The sequence below is a fragment of the Cheilinus undulatus genome, linkage group 20 (genome assembly GCF_018320785.1).
Source record: "Cheilinus undulatus linkage group 20, ASM1832078v1, whole genome shotgun sequence".
NCBI classification, from domain to species: Eukaryota; Metazoa; Chordata; class Actinopteri; order Labriformes; family Labridae; genus Cheilinus; species Cheilinus undulatus.
In genome coordinates, this window is record NC_054884.1 from 23954638 (window position 1) to 23967325 (window position 12688).

Below are 12688 nucleotides of genomic sequence, written 5' to 3' on the forward strand. Positions count from 1 at the left end.
TGTCACCGTTTGTAATTTAATGATTTTATCATATTTATTCATCTTCTACATTCAATATTTACTCTGTTAAATGGAGCCAACCTGAAAAGGTTTATCCCACATTTGCAGCCCTATTTGGAGTGACAATAACCATCATTAATGTAGAGCTGGAAGAGGGCGGAAGGTTATAAACACCTTTCAAGCCTATAACCAGTTTTATATATTTACACTTTGGTTGAATTGCATGCAGTATGACTTCTTTAAAGATCAACCAAGTTATAACAGGTGGAAATTGGAGTTTGTGGTTATGATTAACCTTCAAGGCAAGGGTGGGCAACTGGCAGCCCCACTTTTAAATCAATGCAGCCTGCAAGTCAATTTCAAATATCAGTACAATGTAAACATGAAATAAACATGACAATGCCTGTCATGGAAAGATTTAAAAACAGAAATATTTCTATAATAATCTTACTGGAATGACTTTTGTTGTCTGCAAGAAATAGCGAGATTATTATCTATGATTGTTTCTGTAAAAACTAGTTTATATTTATTTATAAATGCATTTTTAAAGAATATAAATGTTGGACAATATAGTTCAATAAAAAATTTCTATGCTCAGTTTGTTTAATTAAATTCAAATGTAAGCTTTTTGCTTCTTTCATGAAATTAAAAGGAATTACAATTTCAAGCAAAGTTGCCATCCTTGCTGTGTTCTCTAATGTTGTAAAACTTTTTGGTACTACAATATCCAAATTTTGATTTTAAAATAATACAAAATTCAGTCTTTTTGCAAGAAATGGTATCAAAAGAGTTGACAGACGCACAGAAAAGAAATGGATCCATCAAACCCTTTGGCCATGTTAGACAGTGGCAGCGACTTTTCTTGTAGCTTTTGAGAATCAAAACAAAAAAAAAATATTACTGAAGACATCTATTTATGCTGTTGTTGGAACAGGTATGGGTATTGTAAGAATTTTACGGGAATTAAATCAAATCTTATAATTACTGTATCTTGACAGCCCTACTTAAGATAAAGTATGAGCAGAGGAGAAGCAGCAAAGAAATGAGAGGAGGTAGTAAACACCTTTCCCGCCTGTTAACAACATTATGTGATGTCCACTTTGCTTACATTTCATATGTGATGGCTGCTTTAAAGTGGAACTACACGTAAACACAGGTTTTGAGGTAATAATTGCCCGCTATAGTCAATGCACCAACGAGAGTAGGTGTCTACCAGGCATTGCATGGATTTCTATTTGACAGATTTTGTCCATTACTTTTCATTATTTTTACTCTGTGGCTGCCCATTGAAATTATGAGGACCTGCATCAGTTTTGAGTTGTTCTTAAATGAGTTATTTTCAAAAATAACAAAACAATTTAAAGCTAACATGCACAGCTAACGGCAGACACCCAAACGGTGAAGCCCGCTAAGCTGTCATTAGCTAGTTATAGCTTGTGTAGCATATACATTGCTGGATTAGCTCCAGTCTGAGCAGTGGAGGCCAGCGTGTGACAGGACTGTTAACATTTGTTCAGTATGAATTAAAAGTATTTGCTTGCCTGACACAAACGGTAACCAAGTTACTTTGAAACTTCAGATGATGGGTCAGGTTTTATTTTGGCTATGGTGTGTTTGTACGCTAACGTAATTGCACAACACAATTCAAGCAGCATGAAGCTACTGCCTGTTTTTGGAAATGCGTTTCTGTGTTAAATACCAATCCACTGACCACATGCTGATCTCCACTCCACTTAACACTGGTCCCTCTACGTAAAGGCCTCCTTTGCTAGCGTGTTGATATGAGCTAACGTTAGCTAGCTGACGACTGTTAACTTAACAGTTAGCTGTCGTTGGAGCCGCTGCATTTCCCAGCTTGTCAAACTCAAGCTAATGACGTTAGCGCACATACTAGCATGCTACTTACGTTCTCCTGCTGCTGCGAATAGAGTTCCAATCTTGATTATCTGCTGGATACTGCTTTCGTGTGAAGATATGTCGGCAACCTAGCTATCTACGGAGCTAACGTTAGCCAGTTAGCCGTGTTATGTTTCCTTATTTGACAAAAATAATCGCAATTGGCCTCAGAAGAGCGGCGATAATTCCTTTCTCGGTGGTTCCCTGCTTGGACAGCGTTGATTTTTACGCATGTTTGACGCCAGTTCTGTCTCTCACATTAAATGAAGACAATTCCGACCGTTCCAAAACAAATATGGTAACTGAGAATTGGTTATATTATACAACGGTGACAAATCTAGCACTTTCTTCAATTGAAAGGCCAGAGCTATCCTTCGACTTTGGGTGCTGAACAAGAGGAGGTGTTATTTTTGGCATATGCTCGCTGATTGGTTACAACGTCCAGGCAAAGCGTTGACTAATTGGCTGCTTCTTCTGTCAATTAGCTCTGCCCCTGTCCAAAACTAGATTTTCATTGGTCTACTACCGAAGTCCTGTGACGCACTGGATCTCCAGAATACACTCGTAACTAATTTTGGCGTACGCCGACGTTATTGTGGATAGGCGGAGTCGGTCTTGATATAAACACGCTCATCACTGCAGTGGGAGTCTTTTGACAGCAACTTTGTACGGAAGACTCAAAAGAAACATGACAAAAAGTAGGTGGGAGAAGTAATGTTGAAATAATTTTGAATCCGCATCCTTTACATCAGGAATGAACACGAGTGCCCCGGAGTCAAAAACAAGCGCGACTGAAGATAAAGAGATTCTTTAAGGAGTTCAGTGAAAGTCTTCAGAAGAAGAAAGAAAATGCCTTTTAATACTATAGATTTGAAATTAAGCTGCTATAATTACCATTTGGCCTATATTTGAGGAAAGTTGATCAACTTTAGTATCGTTTTTAATAATTACTTCTTTAAAGTTAAGGCACAGTTGTTAATATGACTGCAATGCTCCCCACTGTAAGCATGAGTGCCTTTAGTAAACTGGAAACCCACAGCAAATACGAGTGTTTGAGGGGCTTGGACCTTGCTGTTGTGAAAAGAGGTCAACCCAGGGGCTTTTTTGGATAATCAAAATCTTTTAGATAAGGCCCCTTGGAGCACAGGACCCTAGACACTTTTGTCATTGACTCAACTGTAAAACGATCTTTCAGTCAGGGTACTCAGTTAAAAATCTCCAAATCAAAAAGGTGGTGTTTCTTGATTACGTGGGATGAAACATGTCCTGTGTCCATGTGCATGGTCTCTGTGAAGGTCTTAAAGTGGTCATAGTCAAAATCACATGTTTCCTCACATGTATGCTACAAAAATCCTTTATTTATTGCAACTTCTCTTTACAGCATGTCCACCACACTTGAACATTGACCTCTGTGTTACTGGGATACTAATGGGCTTTTTTCTGCATATGTCAAGAGACATGACAGTTATGGCTCCTTCTGATCTTACTTCTAGGAAAGTCACAGGGCATGGGAATTACCACTCCGATTCCTATATACTAGCAACAAAGGGATTTATGAAAAATGTCCAGTCTAGCACTTTGTGGGATGTTTAAAGAGGACATTGCCACAAACAGAGATAAAAACAGAAATAATAACAAAAGGGAACTGAAGAAACAAGTCTTTTTTAAGGGTAGTTATGTAGCCAGAGGATGACGTAAACTTTGGTATAACTGACTGCCTGTCTGATTTAAAATTCTGAAAACGATAAGGATTTTTTTCTTGGATTAAAGACATGAAAGCACAAAATGGGTCAATAATCCGTCTGGTGGTTTCTACCATGACATGATTAGTTCATGTTTGACATGAGCTCTCCCTGGCCTCATGATGAGAGTTTCATTTGTAAATGTAATACAGCACATGAACTGCTTTCCATTTCAAATTACAGTAACAAGTTAGGCTGAAATGTGAGATTGTAGGCCTATCTTTTAGTCTGAAGAATAGAGATGATGTGCTGTATATAGAATATATACAGAAATAAAGCATTAAATGACTATTGTTTTAACAAAAGCATAGAACAGTCAGAGCGTTTGTAACAGCAGTTATGTTGATGTTACAAGTAGAACTGAACAGATACGCCTGGCGAGCATTGGAAATAACAGTGTAGAAAGTGTCACTGTTCATGCTGATGGTCATGTTTACTATAAAGGTCATTAAGATGCATGAGTGGTAATTGCATTTTTTTAACAGTCCTTTTAAAAATGGGAGTTTTAAAAGAGAAGAAATGCTCCTTAGGAAAACAAAATGGATCTATCACAGAGCCGTGTGGTACACCTCATACCACTAGCGCAGAAGTGAAAGTACACCATCAATTTTAATGAAGGTGGAATAGTTTAAAAAGTTAATTCCTTTCCCTCTATAAGTTTTGAGGCGACATGCTTCCCCTGACCTCATTTTTAATTCACTTGATAATCCTTACCCTAACTTATAAAAGAATAATACATACAATATATAGAGGGTGATGTAAAGTGACTTGATACAAGCTGAGGTTATGCCCAGCAGACAGCTGGCTTCAGCCATCTGTCACACAAACTATTCAGGCTCTTAATTATGCAGATTTTAAGCCTTGATATAAATTTAATTGGTGGGTCATTAAAAAAATCACTATGATGAATGCAATTTTAGCTGCAGACACAATCTGTTTATGGTATCAGACTTGAGACATGTTTATCTCTGCTGTTAATTATGAATTGTATTAAGGGAGTCCCAGGGTATACTCACTTCCTGAACAAGGCTCAAATGGCCATTAAGGGGACTGCAGGTTTTCAAAGCTGTTTTGCATTACCTTAATTTTTCTGCCTCTCTATTTTTTTTCGTATCAAACACTTTAATCTTTCTTTTTTAAATATTTTGCTGGAAAACCAATGAAAAAGCTCTGAGTCTTCCATTTAATATATCCTCTCAGATTAGGTAACTAACTAGCTATGAAATAAAGATAAGATAAAGATAATAAAAATGAACAGCTATCAGTTTAAAAAAAATCTAATCATTATGTTTATCTCAAAAACTCATTGTACTTACCATGGCTAGATAACTGCTGCCCTCTTGGTGTGCCATGTCCCTGAAAGTGATGTCATGCATTCATACAGCCAGTGCAAAGGCTGCATTCATACAGCCAGTGGGAAGGTTGATTTCATACAGCCAGTGCAAAGGTTGCATTCATACAGCCAGTGGGAAGGCTGCATTCATACAGCCAATGGGAAGGCTGCATTCATACAGCCAGTGAGAAGGCTGCATTCATACAGCCAGTGGGAAGGCTGCATTCATACAGCCAGTGGGAAGGCTGCATTCATACAGCCAGTGAGAAGGCTGCATTCATACAGCCAGTGGGAAGGCTGCATTCATATAGCCAGTGGGAAGGCTGCATTCATACAGCCAGTGGGAAGGCTGCATTCATACAGCCAATGGGAAGGCTGCATGGCTACAATTTGAATTCAATAAAACCCCTCAGTTATTACACCGTGTTTTTATCCTATTACAAGTAATATTAAAGACATTTAACTGTAATGTCATGATAGAAATATTTTTTTCTAAGACATTATAAGCAGAAACACCTTAAAGTCTAAATTGCTTGAAATTTATATATATATATATATTCCAATTCAAGAGCAAATGCACCTGTTAAGTGTCTAGAAATGAGATGTACTTTTTCAGATGTGGACATCTCTAATTTCAAGACACAATTTCACATTTCTGAAGTAGATCAGGCATTATTGCTTGTTTGTAATTTGTTGAAATAATTATCCTGACTTATGTGATTTTGCTTGAAAGAAGTGTTACGGCATATTTTTGATGAAAAATTAGACAAAGACAGTTATGAAGATCTGATTTATTGCTTCAAGGAAGATGATATTATAAGAAATAAAGAGAAGCAGAGAACACTAAATGTGGGCTGCATTGACTAAGACTGGTAGGGAGATTAAAGCTTAAACAAGAGTCTAAGAGTGTGTATAAAGATGTTTAGCTAGATAGTGTATCACTGGATCAGAGTTATGATGTGGGTGTCTGCGTGTGTGAGGGGAAAGCAGGGCTTATCCGTTGTCATTTTGTGTTCTCCCCTTAGGATTAGACTTGTGTCTTATTAATGAAAAACTCATCAGATATCAGAACAGTTCCCTGAGGAACCATGTGGGGTTATGAGACCCAGGTCAGATTAAGACCCTGTGTGTCACAAACAGATAAGAGAGTGTGAGTGAGCAGAGCAGACAGCAGCAGAGTGGTATTTAATTTTCTAAGATGGGGGATTATCACTGTCAGAATTTGATCATTCTGCTCTGATCAGGATGTTCAATCACAGCTTATCCCAAATATTAAACTCTCCGTCTTTTGTCCCCTTTTCCCCTCAATGCCTGACACACACAGAGGCTAGGGCTGGGCAATATGGACCAAAAACAAGATCTTGATATTTTTTTAGCTGAATGGTGATACACAATATAAACCTTGATATTTTTTTTCTCACAGACAACTCAGTGGACAAGCTCAAAAGTCATCTGCACCTTGTGATATCAAACATTTACCTTTTGACTGTATGCTTGATTCATTTTCAATCTATGACAAGTTCCTTTTTCCTGACATCTGATAGTGGGAAATAGTTTTATTTTAGTTATCAGACAAAGGCTTACACGCTGTTGATATTGTACAAACCATTGGCAGCATCTCCATATAGTAAGTTTGCCAGTATTTATTTTGCAAAAACAAAAAAATATGTTGGCAACATTAGAAAACACTTTGGTGGCGTCAGGTCAAAAACCTTACATCTCCATTTTTCATAATTTAACTTTTTTCATAAGTCAGTGCTATTACTCACCTTTTGCACCTGTCACTAACCTTGCAAGGCAGATGGATACGCTCGTTTCCGTGTTTCTCACTGGCGAATCCATCTTGCAAAGCTCCTGTCTGAACCATTTTGGCCCTGTTAGAAAGTGACAGGACCAATCAGCGACGAGGGGCAGTTCTTTCGTGCGCAATGGAGAGGCTGGTGCCGTTATGGCGGAAGAGATTAGTGTGGATGCTGCTAAAGCACCAGTTTTATCAGAACTTGACAACATTTCTTTGTTAAAAGAAGACAAAAAAACAGCAGTGAGTTGTTTTCTTTTCAAAAACAACAAAAGTCGTGTACTGACATGTCATGTGTAGTCGCCATGGTTTGTCTTATGCAGTTCTACATGTGTGTTCCTTGGTAGCTGTGCACACGCACCTCACACACGCACCTCGGTAGCAGCGATGACATCATGTGTTTTGTTGCTCTGATTGGACCATAAAGATGTGACACAGTGTTCATCCAATCACCCTCCAAATTTTTTTTTAAGCCTCTACCCTTTCCGAACGCTGTATATCGAATGTTTTTCAGATCTGGCGTGTCAGGTTAATCCGTGTCAGTCTTCAGATATGTCACTGGATTTCAACAAATATCAAGGCAAAACAGAGTGTCAAAAAATGCTGGCCATTTAGTGTTAAATTAGTTGGAGAAATGGTCTTTTTAATTCCCTGAAAAGTAATGATTTTGGAGATAAGAGGTTTTGGTCCTTCACCAGCGACTTGCTCCTTGCCAGTTCCATCCCCTTTTCAAATGTGATATAAGTGATAGTGTCTAACTGCACATCTCATTTGAAATGTAAATTAATAAATTTTAAAGTTAAGGCTTTCATGTGATAACAGTTTTAACCTGGATTAAACGTAATCACTCCGCCTGTTTTTTGACTTCTTTTTTTTTTTAACCTGTTTTTGTTTTATTTTGACTTTTTCTACTGTCTGAAACTAAGAATAATTCCCTTCCTTTTTGGATATAGACCTGCTTTTATTTTGAGAGAAAAAATAAGGAACGTTATTCGGATTATTTTAAATCACTGTGGCTGCAGGGAGACTTGAGAGGGGTTTGGCTGCAGTGACTTAAAGTATTTCCACTTTTAGATTTTTTAAAAAAGTTAGCAATAACCACACTGCTGACATTACAGACTGAGCAACATTTAAAAAATAAAACAGAAAAAAGGTCACAGGTCTAATCCAGGATTTGATTATGTACAGGCTCGTTTTAAAAGTACTTACACAAACAGGGGCTTGCTTTAGTTTGTTGAATTTAGTTAAAGCTAGGGTGGCTACATGGTATTACTACGTAAGCCATTGTAGCTGTGTTAGCTTTAGCTACATTAGTTACGCATCTATTCTATGGGACTAAAACATGGGCTTATGAAATTTGCAAAACTGTAAAAGGAGTACAGTCTTCAGCTTTGTTACCTGTGTAGCTTGTGTAGCTTATGTAACTTATGTAGCTTACGTGGCTTCATTAGCTTTAGCTACATTAGTTACACATCTATTCTATGTGAATAAAATATGGGTTTATGAGATTTTGCAAAAGTGTAAATGTTGTATGGTCTTCAGATACATTATATAGCTAACATAGCTAATTTAGCTGACATAGCTAATGTAGCTTTGTTAGCTTAAGTTGCATTAGCCATGTTAGAGTGTTTTAATTCAGGACAAGTTTTTCTCCTTCAGTTAGCAGACTGTTTAATCAGCTTGATTGAATGTTTTGTGATCAGGTTTTGCACAATTACTGCATGAACTCTGACAGCCCTACTGAAAATACATCAGTTTATTGATATATTGCCCGGCCCTAGCACAGACGCATTCATGCTACCATTTCCATTCATAGATGCTCTACTGTTGAGCTCCTCATGGAGCAAAGTGGCCCACTGTCATGGTGTGTGTTTTGATTGTTCAGCCACCTGGCTACCTCAGAGGCTGGGTGAGGAGAGAGGGAGGATGGGGTGTTGGGTTCAGGGGGTCTACAGCAGGGGGGATGCTCAGCTTTAGCTTCTTATAGAGGCAGCAGAAGAGAGTAAATTAAAAAACTGTTACGTCTAATCCGGAGCACCAAGAACAAGTGGCACACTCTCTTAAAATCTGATCCCTCATGTTTACAGGGATCAAGATGAGCTTAACACTCAGATGCTCGCGCACACAGACACACATAAACAAAATTCCCTCAAATGATCACACATGCACAGGCATGAAACACATTTTCTTCATACTAAAAACAGTGATTGTGTCCCAGACTGGACACAGGATAGGAGGGCAAAGAGGGAGAGAGCGAGGGAAGGAGGGCAGGCAGGGAGGGGCAGAGGGTTGGTTGACAGGAGGTACGAGGCCCTGATCTGCACTCTCATTTTCAGCCTGGAGGATCTGCACCCAGGACATCTGGGTCACATCATTACAGCAATCTTCTGCTTGTTCATTCCCAGCTTTAAAGGGGCTTAAAGTGGCACACAAACATCCGCACAAAGCAACACACACTAATCAACACACAAGGATGCAGACAGAGGAAACAGTTGTGAACAGTGAAATAAATCATGTTTTAAAAAATGAAGGTTAGGATTTTTATGTAACACTAGGGTGACCGTATGTCCCAGTTTGACTGAGACTGTCCTGTGATCAAGCGCTATATCCAGAGTCCTGACAAGTATCTATATACATAGTACTTCAGGGAGGCAAATGCCACTAACAACCAACTAAATAAAATAGATTTGTTCTACAACACTGATGCAATTCTTGTTTTTATATTTGCTGTGATTACATTTCAAATAGAGTCTAATTTGATCTTGTACATACCAAGCCTGCCCACAGAAATGGCAGATATTGAATTGAATTTGATATCGAACATGTGTACATGCTGTTTACAGAAAGGATGTCCAAGCCCAAATTCACCAGTCTATCAATACAAACAGATTTTTAATATCACCACAGATTTGTGAAAACTAATGACAGCAAGTCTGGATTCTTTCAACTGTACATCATTAAAAACATTCTCTAAACAATCTCTAACCTGTCTGGTGCAGCTGTGCTGCCCTCTAGTGTGAAAAGCTGGTGTTACAAGAGAGTTGTAGTTCAATGTCTTTGCAGCTAGGGGGCAATGTAGATTGGCTTTCCTGAAAAAGGATTGGGGAAAGATGACAATCGCACTTCTGTTTCTATTCGGCAATAAAAATTATTTTTTTAAGGTCCTTGTTTTACTTTGGGTTCAAATAAATTCAAATCATCAACATCAGCCTAAATGACTTTAGTGTTGATGATTCCATGTTGAATATCATTTTTTATTTTAAGTTCTATTTTACCAAGTAATTTAATTGTCCTGGATGTCTCTTTCCTATAACATTTTGTATTTTTAGATTTTCTCTAAATGTTCTGAAAATAGGATTATTTACTATGTTAGACGTCCTACCTGACATTCTAATCTTGTATACGATGAAAGAGAGAAGTTCCTCCATACTTTACAGAATCAGAAACTTTCTTCATCTGATTTCAAGGCCAGCAATTTCTTAAAATCTGTAACGCTTAAGGATTTTCTTCAAAATTGGCACGTATGTCCACCCTGAGTCAAGGCTGAGTTTAGATTCTGGTGCACCTACATCAATGTTCAAGGTCTTCAGGTCTATTTTGTTTGTTACACAACACGTTAATGTTGCTTTGAGGGATTTTCTTCAAACATTGGACAAATGTCCACTCTGATACCTGGTCTGGATCAACTGAATGCATTTTGTAGGTAAAGATCAAAAACCACTCCTGTCCTTCTTCTTGACTCATCACTGTACCTTAACTGTTGTTTATCTTGCAGAGGCATCGAATCACAAGACAGTGGTTCTAATTTTAAGTTTAATTTCAGTGAGTGTTTATGATGTTAATGCATGTATTGCTCTGGATGTGATATTTTGCCTTTTTAAACAGGATACCCTGGTGAAAGAATATTCAAGTCAGGCCAAACCAAAAACATGACACTCCTCCAGCTGATATTGTTCCAGAAGTACTGTCCTTCTCTTGTGATACAATGTCACAGTCATGCTTGAATAATGATAAACAAGTGTAGCATTGAGGAAATTTCCACTTTTTTGTCGTTTGACAACAGTAGAGCTGCTTTATCACAGTTTGTCAGTTGCTTGAATGTACACTGTTTTACATCAGGGAGAAATGTCGTATGACGTCATTGTTGCACAGTGAAAGAATACCCCTTCCTTTTCTGGGATTCTGCATTTTACCTGTGTGTGACAGGATCAGGTTTAGCCTAAAAACTCTGCTCCAGGTGAGGCTCGAACTCACAACCTCGGCATTGCTCTGCTGAATACTGTCATATAAGTACCGCGCGCTAACCGATTGCGCCACTGGAGCTTCGGCGTCCCTCGGACAGGAAATGAGTTTAAGAAGACACATGCGCGTGAGGAGAAAAAAGATGTCTTTTTTTGTTTATTCGCTTTTTCTTCTATACAGTGAAGCGATAGAGATCACAGATGACTGATGAGTACTACACGGGATAGCGATGGTCACTCAGTCCTGCAGCTTACACAGAGCCGATTTACGTGTTGCGTTCATGTACCCCTCGTAAAGCTCCGATTTCACACTTCCGTTCTTGACCGGCCTTTTCAGCACTGAGTTGCTGCTGGTTGTAAAATGGCTTTAAATATTTGTGTAAGTAACAAAGTGAGATACCTAGTCATATCTATCTTGCTGTTGCGAGGCCTTTGTGGCGAATGTTTTCGGCTATTAAGACTAAAATTCCTCGTGAATTAATCGTTTTATTGTTTCTTTTATGATGCACAAGAAACACATGATAAAACACAACTGATTGGTAGTCTGAACTGTAAGAAAAAAATGTGAGAGACATTGTAAAGCAACTGTGAAGAAAATGCTAATGCGATTTCCAATGTGTTTATGGGTCTTGACTTCTCTGGGTATGAAATTACAGTGCCTATAAGTACTCACCCCCTTGGTTTTCTACCCTTTAATTGATTTTATAGATCAGTTATGGTCAATATAATTTGGCTTTAAGACAGAAAAAATATTTCAAAATTAAAAACCAACTTCTGAAAAGTAATACTAACTGAATAAAAATATGTAAGGTGAAATAAGTGATTGTATAAATATTCACCCCCTTTAAAGTGACTGACCTAGTTCAACAGAGGTCCAGCTAATTAGTGCTAGTAGTCTCACAGATAGTGAAATGGGGATAACCTGCAGTGAACATGTCTCAAGTGATTGTTGCATAAAGACACCTGTGTCTGGGAGGTCCAGTCACTGTTTCATCAGTATTCCTGGCTACCATTACACCATGTAGACAAAAGAACACTCTAACCAACTCAGAGAAAAGGTTACTGAAAAGTATAAGTCAGGATGGATACAAAAACATCTCCAAGGCACTTAACATCCCTGGAGTTCATTTCAATCCATCATCAAGAAATGAAAAGAATATGGCACATGTGTAAATCTGCCTAGATCAGGCCATCCTCACTCACTGCAAAAAGAAGACTAGTGAGAGAGGACACAAGACACCAAGCTTCAGCAGTTGAGATGGGAAAGACTGTACACAACAACTGTTGGCTGGGTTCTTCAAAAAACAGTTTTGTTTTGTTTTTTTTTTTGGAAGAAAACTTGTGTTAAATCTCTACTAGAGTTTGCCAAAAGGTATGTAGGAGACTCAGTGATCAATGGAAGAATGTTCTTTGGTCCAAAAATGCTGCCTTTTGGCCATCAGACTAGAAGCTATGTTTGGCGGGCATGATATACTGCACATCACCATAAACATCCCCACTGTGAAGCACAGTGGTGGAAGCATCATTCTGTGGGGATGCTTCTCAGCAGCCAGCCCTTGATGGCTCATAAAAGCAGAAGGTAAAATGAATGCTGCAAAATATATACCTTAAATTATGGACTTTTATTGTGTCTTCGAAAAGATACATATTTGGCTGTCTATCCACCTTTTTTTAAATT

General features: G+C 38.3%; 1 protein-coding gene and 1 non-coding gene across 3 annotated transcripts in view; both read right to left on the minus strand.

Annotated features, from left to right (window-relative positions):
* The window catches only part of ppm1bb (protein phosphatase, Mg2+/Mn2+ dependent, 1Bb), a 39135-nt gene extending 36849 nt beyond the window's left edge, over window positions 1-2286 (minus strand). For both annotated transcript variants that reach the window (XM_041815125.1, XM_041815124.1), the window contains exon 1: window positions 1907-2286. The gene's annotated coding sequence lies outside the window, so the exon portion shown is untranslated. The remainder of the gene's footprint in view (window positions 1-1906) is intronic.
* Window positions 2287-10998: 8712 nt separating this feature from the next.
* trnai-uau lies at window positions 10999-11092 on the minus strand. The gene is made up of 2 exons: window positions 11055-11092; window positions 10999-11034 (listed from the first exon to the last, which is right to left on the minus strand). It is a non-coding gene; the product is annotated as a tRNA-Ile (tRNA).
* Window positions 11093-12688: the final 1596 nt, after the last annotated feature.